Genomic DNA, 14,918 nt, shown 5'->3' on the forward strand with positions numbered 1-14,918 from the left:
ATAGCTGAGCAGATGGAGCTCTTTGAAGGAAGGTCTCAGATTCTGAAACACCCACAAGGAGTCTCTGGAAGGGAATTTTTATTATTCTCTCACAAGGTAGAATCAGAAACAGATGCATATCATTTTCTCATTTTCTGATTTCAGTTCCAAGAAGTGGAAGCAGAGTCAGGCCAGAGCTGGGTCCCACTTTTTAAAACCACAATCTATCACAACCCACATAGCTTTACTAGACCAAAACAAGAGAGAGAAATAATACTTTATTGATAATTATTAATTAGTAATCAAGAGTCCTGTGCTCCTGAGGCTGCTAGAGGCCTTACATACCTTTCCTCATGATGCTGTCATATCTTTCCTTCTGATCTTCTCAGGGAGTGTCTCTGGCCAGCTGCTTCCACCCAATAATCCAGGTGAAGTGTCTGCTGGGGCAACAGAACACAGAAGCAGCTGCCAGAGTCACTTCCTGACAAGACTGAAAGGAAAGACATGACAGCACCACATGGAATGGTAAACTCCAGACACAGCAGATACAGTGTTTTGCAGGTGCCAAATCAGGCCCACAAGCTGGGGTTGGTTGCCTGCTGGTCAGTGGTGATCCTCCTATCCAGGGCCGTGACCACAAGCTTCCACCCCCTCCCACTGTCCAGGTTGTCACATCCTACCTCTCTTCTGGAGGCCCAGGGAAGCAGCACACTGGGCCCAATCCTATCCAATTTTCCAGTGCTGGTGTAGCTGTGCCAATGGGGTGTACACTACATCCTGTACTGGGGAGGCAGTCACAGAGGCCTCCTCAAGGTATGGGAACATTTGTTCCCTTGTCTCGGGTCTGCATTATGGCTACACTTGTGCTGGAAATTTGGACAGGATTGGGCCCTGCCGCCCCAACCTTCTGAAGCCTTGTGAAGTCCTTAGAGAGCAGAAAAACATCACTTCCGGTTTCACGGAGGAAACTAGAAGTTTCCACTGATTCATTTCTAATGTGCCTTTGCCTTGCTTGCCTTATTGTATTTTAGCACCGTATTAAAAACCATTCTACTATTTAAAAACCATTTAAAACCATTTGAAAGTACTAGATTTGTGATATATATATTTTCCAAAGTAACTTGGTAATGATACTATTTAAACTACTTCCTAATGACCTTTGGAAGCTACCTTATCAAATGACACTGACTGTCATTGCTGCTGTGTTGTACTGGTCACTGATAAAAATAGATTGTTTTTATTATTTTTATCACAGAAACAGTTTCTCTCAGTGGCGTAACACTAGAATGATTAATATGTCCATAGTGTAAGAGTCTGAGGTCACTCCACTGAACCCATTATGTATAATTGGGCATCCCTGACTTAGCTCATAAATTTCTCAACAAGATGAGTCATTGAAAAGAATTTTGCCTACAAACTCTCTCTCTCTCTCTCTCTCTCTCTTTCTCTGTCATTTCCTTTCAAGTCTATTATTAAACGTTCTTTACATCCTGTTTCCTCATATATAATAATTATCACAGCTTGACCATGTATGGCACTTAGATATGCTGGGATAAAGATCCAAGATAAGATATATATCTGTTTTAAAGACTGTGTTCTAGTAAGAACAAGTGCCCTAAGCCATTTTTCTTGGAAAACTATCAACATAGTTTGTAAGTTGAACTTTGCCTTTCAGGTGAAGAAAAAACAATGTTCTTATTTGATAGTAATTTTCCTGTGTAAACTGTTCTCAGGTCTGCAAGCAGTTGTTTTTGTTTTTTTAATACTTCTGGGAAACATGTTGGCTCGAATAGAAATATTGCATAATTTATACCACTAAAAAGTAATCTGCCCAATAAGTGTGGTGACAGTATAATATCATTTTTGTTACAGAGGCAGACTAACTGAATATTAATAGCCTAACATTCTGCTAGGCTGATTTCCTGCACCCTGCATTCTTCAGTGGACCAAGAATGTTGCTTGCTTAAGCAAGGAACACCCATACTTCAAGCTCTACTACAGAAAAATGAAAATAATGGGTGTGTGAGAGGGGTACAGGGGATGCTATTTACATAGGGTTTCCCCATATATGCGATTTCCACATCCCTTGGGGGGAAGAACAGAACCCCCGAAGATATAGGGGGGTGTCCGTATTATGCAAATACAGTTTTCATAGACTTTAATATAGAAAAGGACGTGGCTATAACCCAGTTGCTCTCTGAATTATATCAAACCCTCACTGATAAACCCTCACTGGTGTTCACCTATTTCCAATAGTCAAGATGGAAAAAATTTACTTTCCCTGAGTGTCAGCATTGCAGTTTTCAGTGGCCAGATAATCAAGCATTGGAGTTATAGATCACCCTGGAATTCAACTTCCTAAACCAGGGGTCTCCAAACTGTGGCCTGGGGGCCAAATCTGGCCCACCACTAGATTTTAACTGGCCCTCAGCAACTTGTCTTTTTTAGAGCATTTGCTAGTGTTTAATATTTTTACTCATTATACAGGTATTTATTTCTCAATTTAAGCATGGCATTATTTCTTTGTAATTGTCACATTTTTCTTTTCTTCTGAATTATATCATACTGATTACAAAAAAAAATCCAAGTAAAACTTATTCATTCATTTAAATTTCATTCATTCATTAATTTCTTTTTGGCCCACAAAAATGTACCAAATATACGGATGTGGCTATGATGTGGCCTTTGTACTGAAAAGTTTCTGTTTGGTTAACCACTGAGATCATACATACCTTGCCACCTGTTTTCCAATTTGTGTGACAGAGTGTGGCCAGACTGACCCGGGTTACTTTGAGGCAATTGGGCTCTCACTAGGCCTACCTTGCTGTGATTTCAGCTTTGTGTCCTCCCAGCTCAGATGCTCACAGTCTTACAAAACAGTGGGTAGAAAACCAACTACATGGTGAGAATTATAAGGACAGCCTATTCATGCTGTCTTTTTAAATTTTTCAGTGTAGCACCAAGCAAAATTGAATTTACTCAGTTAAAGTATGGTCAGTCACGGAGTGAGTGAAGAGAATCTGATGTTAGACAAAGAGATCATTTATTTCCTCATGAGCTATACAGCTAACAGCTCAGTCCTAGGCTGTGCTGGAACAGGCAGGCTGACTGACTTGTGCTTGCTCTAGGTTTTTTGGGGTGTGATATTAAAACACCACTCTAGTGGCTCGCACAAAGCTATAATTAGTGGGCAGTAAAGGGATTTTTTGGGCACGGTGCATTTCTTTTAAACACACATAGTATACTTTCCGGGAGCATGCCACAAATTCCAGGACTATCATAAAGGCTGATGCCAAAAGTCTTTCCTTCATATCTCTATATCACTTGGAAGACTGGAAGTCAAGCTGGCTGTTTGATGTGTAGACTATGTGCACATTGAGAGGTGAAAATTGTAAAGTGTCTTGTGTACAGAATCATTTATTTATTTAAAAGATTTATATGCCACCTTTCCTAGGCAGCAATCTATTGTTGTTTATTAATTCTTATCCTACCATTCCACCATGTTTTCAAGCCTGTACACAAAACAACAGTTTAAAATACTGTGGAAAGTGAGGAAAGGATCATTCAGATTTGACTCTCCCTATTGGTCAGCTGGACATGGTTGGCCTGCAGTGGGTGTGGACCACAGGGAAAACTTGGTCTCTCTGACCCATTTCTGACCTATACATTCCAGCTGTTCCCGGGACACCAGTCTACCCACTTACGTAACCTCACTTCGTGACCTTTAAAGCCCTTCACAGTTTGAGTTCAGGTTATCTGAGGGACCGTCTTGTCCCAAACATTCCAGCCCATTCTCTTAGGTCATCTGAGAGGACTCTCCTACAAGTGCCACCTTTGTTCCAAATTAGAGGGATGGCAGCATGTGGGCGAGCCTTCTCCGTAGTGACACCTCAATTACGGAATTCCCTGCCAGGGGATTAAGGACTATCCCCTCCCTCGTGTCTTTTCAGCAAGTGCTCCAAACATTTGTTTTGTCTGGTGTTTGGGTGATGGGTTGATGTCTTTGCATCTGTAATAGTGTTTTGGTTGTGCTACTTCTTTCTGGTCCAAACAGTTCCTCCCCCCCCCCCATGGTTTCATCATTTTCATTAATTATTATTTTATGTATTGTTTTATACTTTGTACGTGTTACTGTGGAACCTTTTAAGCTGCCTTCAACATGGGAAATGTGTGATATAAATGTTTCAAATAAACAGTTTCACTGGCAGGGATCATTCCTCTTGGATGACAGTGTTGTACCATCACATTTCCAATAGGTTTGAAGGCAGGCTGAGCAGCATGAACAGAGTGAATCACCAAGAATTAAGGAGAGTATTTAACAATTTCTATTGCATAGTAATGCAGTGTTAGATCACGTGTCAACCAGCTTGGAATTCTGTGAACCATTAGCTCTGAGATCAGCATTCCAAAATGGTGAGACAACTGTTGACGTCTAACCACACCTGGACTCTAACCACACCTGGTTAAGGCAAGTCAGAAACAAAGTCCTCTACACTTTGCCTCTACACTAACCTTTGGCTCCAAAGGGGAAAAAATGATCATGAAATAAGAGAATGTATGCTAATAGATAACCTAAGAGTGTAATCCTAACATTGCGCTGGGCCAGCTCAAGTCCCTTTCACATGCCATAAAGCACGTTTGCATCTTCAAGTGTCACCAGGCCAGCAGAAGGACATGCGCTGACCCACAGTGGCTGCATCCAGCCTCCACGCTGATGGAGGAGCTCAACTGGTGCGGAGTTTGGGGGGCGGGGGAGGGCAGGCAGCCGGTGGGCCTGTGGACAGACAGCAGAAGAGCATAGGGTGGAGCCAGGACCCGGCACCTCTTTACTTGGCACAGATCCCATTGGCAGCAGCTCTCTCCAGGGTAAGAGGAAGTAAGTCCCCTTGCCCCGGGCTGAGCCACTTTCAGCCCCAAACTTGCGTTGGATATGGGGCAGGCATTCCAGCCTCCGTATTCCAGCACAAGTTAGGATTGCGCTGCCCATTACTAAAGAAGACTAAATCACAAAACCATTCTGTATGCAGAGACCAGGCTACGGAGGCCTTTTCAGCACCTAATCTACACTTCCCCATCCCCTTCCATGTCATAACCCAGCAGTAATGTACCAGCAGATCTCATTGGACAACAATTCAGACCCTTCTTGCTCTTTCACTGGGGCCCAAATCCTAACCAACCCACCTGCACTGACACAGCTGTGACAATGGAGTATGCATTCTGCAGTTGGGTGGCAGTCACAGAGACCCCCTCAAGGTACTTAGCAGCTTGCACAATGTAGTCCATACACACAGGTATAGGCCCTCATTATCTGCTAGGTTCTGTTCTCAGAACCCCTGCAGATACTAAAATCCGCAGATGATTAAATCTGTGGATTATGGCCTCTTCTGAGGTCTGGGGAGGCCACTTAGAATGCTCATTTCAGGCAAAAAAAGTGACTTCCAGTTTCTCAGAAAAACTGTTGTTTTTATTCCCTTAAAAGGCATTCTGGGACCCAGGGAAACTCAGACCTCAGAACACCCACCAGCTGTGACGGGAGCACAGCTCTGAACACATTCAGCTGGCCCAGGTGGCCCCCTGCATGAGTTCAAAATCCACAGATGATGAAATCCCTGGGTACCAAATGTGCAGATAATGTGGGCCCACCTGTATGTATGCATGTATGTAATCATGAATGTCTAAAATCTGGTGAATGTTGACATGGAGTTATACAGGTGTTTCTCCAGCATGAAAGGAAATGCAGGTTCCTTGTAAAGGCAGGGCACAGAAGAAAATAGAGACATGGGAAAGCATAAGCTAAAAGAAAGAACCTGGTATAACACCAGCCAACCATAAAATACTTATTTTTTTATGTATTTAAAATATTTGCACCCTTCACCTTTCAGGCACCATAAAAAACTGACCAAAGGAACTTAATACTAGCCACATATAAAAGCAAACAAAAACATTTGCAGTCTTTATGGTGACACTAGACTTTTAATCAGGCGTTTAAAGAAATAGTATTGGGGAAGGGTTTTTTTTTCTCCCCACTAGCTGTCTTCTCAGTGCTTCTTCAGTCTAACACACCTTTCATTTTTCTTTTCTATGTGTCTCCCAACCCTCCACATTTTCTTTTTTCCTTCTGTAATGATCCCAACTCTTCCCAGCTCCTGTCTGTCAACCTAGTAGTCCCTTCTGTTACAGTACTGTCAGTATGCAATGTCGGCTTTTAGTGACAGAACATGGGGGGAAAAAGCTGCATAAAAAATTATTTAATGCAGAGGGTTGCAGTTTTTCACCCATCCATGTTAGAAAGCCTTGGTGATGGAACACTTTTGGATGGTTGAACTTCATCTGCACTGCATTTATTTTGCATAATATCAATGTATGTCAAGGGAATCCATGACCCACTTTTGAAGCAGGGACTCAGACAGGTTGAATGAAGCCTTTCCCTGAAGGACACCATTGTATCTGGGCCAGGTTTCTTTTTTTGATTTCTTAGAAGGCAGATGTTCTTGAAGAGACCTGTGGTGATGGTGCAATCTAATTCCTAAAATTTGCTAACGCGGCCTCCACTGTTCTCAGATCGGAAGTCTTCACAAATGGGAGAAAGAGATTGAAAGAATCCTGGACATATCTACCGTAGGTGGAATCTTCGGAATTCAGGTATTCCAAAGCAGAGGCAGCCCCAAATCTCCTGGTACCTGAGATGGCATAGCGAATGCTGCCCCTTCTTACCTGGTGATTTGTCGGACTCTGCTCCTTCCAGTTCCAGTATTGGAAAAGGAAGTGTGAAAGAGATGACAGTCTTTAGAAGAAGAGCAGCAGAAGAGGAAGTGTGGAGAAGAAGAGGGTCTTCAACTGTCAAGCTCACCACATTCCTCTCCTCCAGCAGCGTAGCCACGGGGGGGGCACCGTGCGGTAAATATTGCAGGTGCCTAAGTGGCCCTTTCCATTCACCTTTGGAGCCATTCTGGGCTCCATACCACCAGGCGGCCCATTCCTAACATGTGTTGGTGCAGTCAGGACACATGGCGTGAGCTAGGTTAGGAGGAGGTTGGAGGTCTACTCTGAGTAAGGGGATATTTTTCCCCTTATGCAAAGTAAACTCCCAACCTGCCCTATGGGGCTTCTTGTATCTGTGCCAGCTATGTAAGCTGGTGCAAATTCAGGAAGCTCAGTGTAATGCTGCAAGGCCAGGAGGGATGATTGGATATGGTGGAGGACGCCTCCACCAATGCTAGCCCCCTCTCGGGCTGGGATCCCAACAGAAGATCACAGAGAAGGTCACAACAGGAGATGCTGAGTCATCTCTCTGATACTGCAGGGCTCGTTGTGTATATAAGTAGAACCATTTGAGAGTGGCCCAGCAAATTCTTCCCAAGCCCCTCAGTCCAATGGCACAGTTGTATCCAAAGCTTCATTGTGATGGATAAGCGGCTAATGCAGACGAGAATGAGACTCTCATCGTATGCGCACTTTCCTGGGAGTCCCATTGAACACAATGGGACTTAGATATATGCATTGGATTGTGTTGTGAGAGGCAGGGACAGTAAACCACCACTGAATGGATGACTAATAAATTGTACACATGATCAAAAGACAATTACAGGTGGAACGTTAGTATCCACAGGAGTTTAATTCTGGAACCCCTTATAGATACCAAAATCCTCTGATACCAGGGTCCATATTTCAAGGGTTTTAAAAAGAAAAAAGCACCGAAATCAGGTTTACTGCCTTCACTTGGCCAAACGGAGCCATAGAGCTATTTTTAGTGCTTGCAGATCCATTTCTGAGTCGCACAAAAGTTCCTTGCTCCTCCCAGGTTCACCCTAGAATGCCTCTGGGCATGACCTGGAACCTCCTCACAACCCAGAAATGGGTCTAAGGCTGCAATCCTAACCACACTGTCCTGAAAGTAAGCCCCATTGAACAAAATAGGACTTACTTCTGAGTAGACCTGATTAGGATTAGGATTATTTTTACCCTTAGTGGTAAAAATAGCTCTACAGCCAGGAAAACGGCACAAGGTATGAAAAGGCACCTTTTTATTCTTTTAAAAGCCTTTAAATACAGCCCCAGGTATCCACTGGCACCTGCGGTGAATCAAATCCGCAAGTGCCAGACCCACAGATACCACGGGTCCACGTTATCCCTTTAAACAACACTGGACACCATGGTGGTTTGGGAGGGAATGGAGTTGCTACATTTTGTCAGGGTTGAAATCAAGCTGCTCCCCCACAAAGCCGGTTTGCGACTGTGTTTATGCTTTCCCCTAAGACAGTGTTTTGATGGTTTAGGGCAGGGGTGGGCAAGCTTTCAACTTTAGGGATCCTAGACCTTTAACAGTTGTATAGGAGAGGGAATTTCAGCAGGTGCAGCTTGTTACTTCACAGATGACAAGCTGCACCTGCTGAAATTTTCACTCCTACACAATTGTTAAAGGTCCAGGATCCCTAAAGTTGAAATTTTTCCCACCCCTGGTTTAGGGGAAAGGGTGGACTTAACAAAGTGTCCAGTGCGCTCCTGAGTCCCCAATCATTGTAATTTGATTATGGAAAATTCCCCAAATCTGTCTCCAGTTTAAGCACTAAAAAAGCAAGCAGCATGTGTAAATGTTGTGCATTTACAGTTGCTGTCCTGCGAGTGCAGCTGTGTCAATAGCTAGGATATTTTCAGCGGCGGTTACAGAGTTCACCTCTCATCACCTGCAACCATGCTTTTGCAGTTGTCACCCTTTGTTCTGCGTTAAATAAATTATAGGAACGGCTGATGTGGAGCTGGTCATGCTGCTGCCACCTGCTGCTTGAAGGAGCACATTTCACTTAAGATAAGATCAGCACTGTTCTCCCGCCCCCCCAACCCAGGAAAGAACACCTGCCATGCCACCAGATGGGTGCCTTTATCCCTGTTAACCTCCAACCTGAAACCTTGTATTCCCCCCTACTAACTTCTGGCATCTTCCCCCCCCCCCCGTATTTTTTTCTGAAGTTGATTTGATGTTTTAAGCTGGGTATGGTGAAGGCCAGCTTGTCCGTGATACTTCTGCAATGGCAGTCTGAAGCTATTGCCTCAGGCAATGCATTGAAAAGAGACACTTGTTGTCTTCTGGTGAATACTAGGGGTGTTGCAAGGTGTGGAGGGTGACACCCACTCCAGGCTATGCCCACGCTGGTAATGCCACTGCAAAAGTATCAAGCTGATATAACCAGAATCTGGAAAAAAAATTATATGTTGGCCAAACTTGAGTCTGTATTCTAAAGGAAAGTCTCCCATTTACTAACCTCACTTACTGCCGCACCTCATGACTGTGGCTGAAGTGTGTAGAAAATTCCCCGTGGGTGTGTATTCAGAAAATTCAGATGTGTGTGTATGCCAACTATATATTGGATTTCACTTTTGGCAAGCTAGCAAACTGCTTTTTCCTTCTATCGCTCAAAATTACAAACAAGTGGTAAATGTGACTTCCAAGTTACAGCCTTGTTAGTAGCTCCTGAGTAATTTCCTAGAGGTACCTCCTCTGATTAGCAAACAGGTCTAATGAAGTGCTGTTTTCATTCAAGCCAGTTCCTCAGGGGCTTGAAGGAGCAGGTACAGAAGTGGTTTTCTGCTTGGCCCTGGCTGTCTTCCCCAGGGACGGATTAAGCTAATGATGTGCTCCTTGTTCACCTTATACCAAGAAAAAACTGAAGGAATTGTCACAGCCCCTTGAGTGTAAAATTTTTCTCCACAGGGAAAGATTTCACTGGCCCCTTTCGTCTGCTTATCAGCCAAGAAAATGTGCCCAAGTAAACATTTTGTTCAGCCGTGCTTGCCACAGAGTTGCTCTGATGTATAGGCCTCCCCTGGGGTGGGCTTGATATACTGACATGTGGAGAACTCCCAAGCAATCATTTAACCAGTAATGAAGAAACACAGCTGTGCAGATACTGTTTTGGGATTTCGGTTCTCTTCTGGCTAATCTGTTGTTGATGAAGGAGCTATTATAGGGGCCAAAATGGATCATTATGGTTTCAGTGACACCTGTGCGGCTCACAATAGCACTAAGCTAAAAAACGACTGAATTTTAACAACGAACAGGGGTTTTTTATTGTTTTTTTAAACAGGAAATTGAAATTCTCATGTGTCCAGGCATTCAGCCACTCATGTTCAGGTATCCAATCTGGTAGCCAGCTACTGAGCTCAGGGTGACCAGATGCTTTGGAAGATGGAGTACCTATACCTTTAACCATTATATATTTTGGCACGTGAAGCTTTTTAAACCCTTCCATGTTGAGCTGCAGCTGCCAAAATTTCCTCTTCTATGCAATCACCCTGCCTGAGCTAGGAACTTCCATATACATGATTAAATACTGTAGCAACTTGTTGATGGAAAAAAAAAAAACTACATCTTCAAAGGGACCCAAAGGGGGGATGCAAATAACTGTTCTATCCACGCATTCATCGGGTCCCGTGCAGGTCCCAAATTCTCTCCTGGTCAACCACAAAACATGCACTCAGTTATGACATAAAAAGAGTTTTATTAGCTTAACAGTCCAATCCTATGCTTGTCTACTCAGAAGTAAGTTCCACTGAGTTCAGTGGGGCTTACTCCCAGGAGAGTGTGCACAGGACTACATCCTGAGGGCCCAATCCTATCCAACTTTCCAGCTCCAGTATAGCCACAGTGCAGCCCTATGGCAGGGAAACAAATGTTCCCATACCTTGAGAAGGCCCCAGTGGCTGCCCCTGCACCATAGGATGCAGCGCACACCCCACTGGCACAACTGCATCAGCACTGGAAAACTGAATAGGATTGGGCCCTAAATCAGTTAGTAGTAAGGGATCCTCATTCCACCCCTTGGTAAATTTGGGGGTGGAAAAGGAAAGGGATCCAAGAACAAATGAGTTAGAATAAGTAGGCTTTCCAGATACAAAGGGGGACAAAGGGCCTATAACTTTAACCAGTGTTTGAGAAACTGTGGGTCAGACCCACTAGGTGGGCTAATTTCAGGTGGGTCCCCATTCATTTCAATGTTTTATTTTTTATATATTAGACTTGATGCTACCATGGCATGTGACTGCATTTGGGAAAATGTTAGACCTGTACTTTTAACAAGCTACTATGTATATTCTTTTAACAATGATAGTAGTAAATGGGTCTTACTCCTGGGTAACTGTGGGTAGGATTGCAGCCTAAAAATGTTGCTGCTTGATGATGTAACTTCTGGTCATGACATCCCTTCTGGTGGGTCCTGACAGATTCTCATTCTAAAAAGTGGGTCCCGGTGCTAAATGTGTGAGTACCACTGCCTTTAACCAATGTGTAGACGAGGGAATTTTGACTGGGGCACCTTTTTAAGCCCTTCTATGTTGAGCTGCACCTGCCAAAATTCCTTCTTCTCTACAATGTTTAAAGGTATAGGCACTTTGTCCCCCTTTTAATCTAGTAACCCTATGAACAGGCATATTTAAAGGCAGCAGCAAAATAACAGGAACTAAATTATCTGCACTATTTTCTAAAGACTACATTCTGCCGTCCTAGTCCCAGGTCTATCAGATGAGCCTCCGGCAGGTCTGGAGTTAAAAGACAGACAGTTCTAAGCTCACATTGCTCACTTTAATGCTAAAATCCTATGTTGGTTCAGGGGTGTCCAAAGTTTTTGGCAGGAGGGCCACATCATCTCTCTGACACCGTGTTGGGGGCCGAATTAATTTGTTTCAAATTTGAATAAATTTACATAAATGAATATATTAAAGATGAACTTATATGAATGAATGAAGGTCTTGCAGTAGTTCAAGGCCTATAAAAGGCCTTGCACAAAGCAAGGCTGGCCTTTCCTTTCCTGCTGCTACTGCATCACAGACGTGAAACAACAAGCAATGGAGGGAGCCCTCATCCCACAGCTCACTCGAGAGGCCAAACAGTTGCCCTCACGCTGAGAGCAGTTGCATCGGGCCAGTGTGGGCTCCAACAAATCTCTGGAGGGCCAGAGGCTCATCGGAGGCTAGGGGCTTCCTGAGGGCCACATAGAGAGGCCTTGAGAGCCGCAAGTGGCCCCCGGGCTGGGGTTTGGGCACCCCTGGTTTAGACCAATCAAGTATCTCAAATTCTGCTGACTCATGATGTTTCCCATCCATCACCCTGTCACTCTCTTCCTAGGTCTCCACTACATCGCTTAACTCTAACACCTGACTTCTGCCCTTGAAGCTCTTGTCCACCAGATAACTGACCACATGTTTCAAGCAATAATTCTCTCTCGTAACCTCTTCTTAGAACAGTTTTAATCTCCAACTTGGCTATGGTTCTGCAAATACTCTCAGGCACTTCAAAGAAGTTCACATCCACATGCTATTAGCCCTTATGGCAGGGGTGGCCAACCTTTCAATGTTGGGGCTCCTGGGCCTTTAACAATTGTATAGAAGAGGGGTTTTCAGTAGCTTGTCAGACAAGTCATCTCCCCCCCCCCCAGTGCAGCAAAGCCAAAATGTCTACCACTGTAACAGGGGTGTGTGTGTGTGTGGAGGTCACCTCTGGGTAAGGGAGCAATAATTCCCTTACCCAGGGGTAAGCTTCCATGGCATGGAGGGGGGCTCTACTTGGACCCACCCTAGCTAAATTGCTGGCACAGGTTCACTTGGACGCATGCCACATGATCAGGTTCAGAAAGGGGATTAGGATTCAGCTGCTACCGTATCCGCATCCTTTTGTCCACCCATCCCCCACCCCTGCTGCTGTACTGTTCTACCCTCCCCCCATTGCCATCTCACTCCATCCTCCCCCCACCACATCCTGCTTTCCACCACCTTGCCTCCATCACCTGCATCTTCTGTCTGCTCCAAAGGGCTCCGCCCTTCCCTCTGGCATTCTAGCAGTGTGCAAGTTTGCACACTATTGGAGAGCTTTTACAGCTGGTGCTGACTGTTTTATAGCAGTCAGCACCAACAGAATGTGAGTTCTACTGCCACCCAGTCTCAATAGGATTGGGTCACAAGTCTGCCAATATTCTCTTTCTTAAAAACAATGCAGAAAACCACAGCAGCACTAGCCACAGAAGGTTTTTTTTTTTCTTAACGTCTCATAAAATTCACAATAGCTCCTTGTTCTGTATGTAGCTAGTCCTAGAAAGACACTATCAACTGTTGTGAATTTTGGATGATCCCCCAGTGAAAGTTTATTATGAGATTATATTAATACGGAAAAAATACAGTAGTATTAGAGAACACAGGGGCATAATTCAGTCACCTAAAAATCAGGGATGCATTGTGTTTGCTACCCTGCATTCAGCCTTTAAAATGTAGTTTTCAAATGTAAAAAAAAATAGCATTGTGGTTAGCATTAGCCCCTATATAAAGGGTCCCAAGTCATCTCCTATCAAGAAATCCCACGCAAGAAATGAGCATTGGACTGCCTTGAGCTGGACTGTAGTGCATGGCTGAGCAAATCATGTTTGACTTGAAATGCTAGAAAGAGGGGGGAGGGAGCTGTCATGTTCCATTCACATCAAGGGGCCACAAATTATCACAGGCAAAACTGATGCCCTCTCTGTCCCTCAAGTGGAAGATTGCAGGCAGTAGGAAGACAAGTGCATGATTTCTACTCCGGAGTGCAAGCAGATGCCTCTGTGCTGTGTCACTCACCAGGTTGCGTAGTGTGGAGGAGTCATAAGAGGCAAAGTGGTTGAGTAATGCGAGCTCTGTTCAGACATAATAGAACATTTGTAAGATGACAGCCGACCATAGCAACAGTGTGTTCATGGTAACAAGCTCAGTGATTGATAGAAAACCTTGCTCCATTCAACACAGGCAGGAGAGAAGGAGCAGGATTGGTGCTGGTGGAGAAAAGTCACCTTCCCATGCCAGGTTCTGCACAGCAGGATGGAGATAATGAAGGATATATTGGGTTGCATACTAATTTATTCTTCTCCTTGCATGCCTGTGCATGCCTGATGGCCCAATCCTATTCGGGGCCTGTGCCAGCACAGCACATGTTCTGCTGACACATGCTGTAACAAGAACCCTATAAAGTACTTTGTGACAGTGTTAGTAGCTGACACATGGGCAGAAAGGCCAGGAGCCTTCCCACGCACAATGACAGCCATTGGGCTGCCCTTTGGACCAGGTAAGTCCAGTGCCCGGATGGAGAAGGGCGGGGGAGAGCGGAGAAAGGGTGGAACATGGAGGACATGGGTGAGTGTGGGCGGATCAGGCCCAGGAGGGGGCAGGATCAGCAGTGCCAGCACACACTGCTAGCCCCCTAACCTGGGCCCAATCTGCCTGTACCGATCAATTCACACTTGCACCAGTGATGTCGCTGGCACAAATCCAAGCAGACCCATAGCAGCTACTGGGGGTTACACTGGGACTAAGGGACAAATGTCCCCTTCCCTGAGGAGATCTCCTGCAGTCAAAAACCTCCCACAGGATACGGTGGTAGCTGCGCAGTGCTGCTACATCACCGTGTGGGGATTTAGGGCCAAATCCTATCCAACTTTGCAGCACTGGTGCAGTCGGCACAATGGGGCATGCACTGTGTCCTGTGGTGTGTGCAATCACAGCGGCCTCCTCCAGGCAAAGGAATTTGTTTCCTTTCTTCAGGACTGCATTGCTGAAGCACTGGCACTAGAAAGTTGGATAGGATTGGGCCCTTAGCTAGTATTTTGCAGCTGGTACTGAGAGGTAGCTGCATCTCCATGTGGGGATTTAGATAGGATTTTACAGCTGTCACTGAGAGTGGGAGGTTCTTGCATACAGAAATCTAAAAGATATCTTGATTTGGCTTTTGCATATGTGCAACACCTTGTGCCACACATTAGACAAGATGTCACATATGCCTTTTTTAGGACCTCATTGTTGCGCAGTCTCCCACATGTGCTTAGGCAAGTTCCTGGGGAACAGTGCTAAATGCTACCTTATTTCCACAGGCACTCCTTAGGACACTACTCTAAACATGTAAACAGGAGAAGAGACTTTGGGTCCAATCC

This window comes from Tiliqua scincoides, chromosome 7 (assembly GCF_035046505.1).
Source record: "Tiliqua scincoides isolate rTilSci1 chromosome 7, rTilSci1.hap2, whole genome shotgun sequence".
Taxonomy (NCBI): domain Eukaryota; kingdom Metazoa; phylum Chordata; class Lepidosauria; order Squamata; family Scincidae; genus Tiliqua; species Tiliqua scincoides.